This window comes from Solea solea, chromosome 12 (genome assembly GCF_958295425.1).
Source record: "Solea solea chromosome 12, fSolSol10.1, whole genome shotgun sequence".
In the NCBI taxonomy this organism is placed as follows: Eukaryota; Metazoa; Chordata; class Actinopteri; order Pleuronectiformes; family Soleidae; genus Solea; species Solea solea.
In genome coordinates this window covers 26,434,927-26,436,132 of record NC_081145.1, presented here as the reverse complement: position 1 = coordinate 26,436,132, position 1,206 = coordinate 26,434,927, and positions in this window count along the sequence as shown.

Below are 1,206 nucleotides of genomic sequence, written 5' to 3'. Positions count from 1 at the left end.
GGGCAGAACATGCAAACTCCATCCCACATGTATAAGTTCTAGAGCAGACGGGAGAGCGTCTGCTGTGTGACAAAGCACCAAGTTCACACATTTCTTTTCTCCAGTAGTGACCTGTGAGACACTACAGATGGACGTGAGCAGTTGTCCACACAGCGGGCGTTCAGCAGTGTGGACAACAAATGGAGCTGTGTCTGTCACGTCAGAGGATGAGTTTAGTTATTCACGTAAAACGAATTTGACATTGTACTGGAATGCTACCTCTAACAAAGTAAAAGAAACAAGGTTTACTGACTCCGGATAAGTCCATACAACAATGCTGTACAGACAGATGTCCACCATCACCATCATGTGACCAAGGGCTGCAAAATGTCTTCCTCGCAGCTGGAGACATTGATTCAAAATGGCTGGTTTAAACGAGGGATAGCACGATACCACTTTTTCCACTTCTGTCGATACCGATATCAGCCTGAAACGGTCATTTTATTGCTTTTAAAACTATGAGGCTGTTAACATGCTGCGGTTAACTGACACATTTGTGCTAACCATAAAGACAGAATTCTCCAACTGTAGAATAAATATTCTTTTCCCGTAAAGGATTTTTTTCTGTCTGATATCCAATTCCAGCAATGTTTGACCCGATAACAAGTGGCAAACGCATCAACACAAACATATTGACAATAATATTAATTAGATGCAAGTGTACGACTGTGGAGAAATCTTTTTTTAGTGTCTAAAAATATGGCTCTATGACGCATTAACACAAAAGTTGGGAAAACAGTCAGTGCACTTTATCAACAATTTGATGTTTAAAAACTAGGTAAATTAATTAAAGAACAAAAAGAAGAGCAGACTCACTGTGAGGCTGTAATATATCTGATAGAAAAAGAGGGCGACAAAGAGCAGGACTGTAGCTAAAAAGTGACCAAGTGATTGTTTTTTTTAAAACGTGGTTTAGATACCGGTTTGTTTACATTTGTATTCTGTACAAACACCGAGCAGAAATTAACTTTTAAAACTCGACCGTTTAGTTCATAACAAGCAGAAACACGTGTGAAAACAGCAGTTCAACTTGATATTGGACGTCCGGTGTGACCCATGAGACCAAGTGACAAAGACAAATGCACTGCAGTGATTGACACACACACACACACACACACACACACACACACACACAAACACACAAAATGATACAAAATACACATGGCA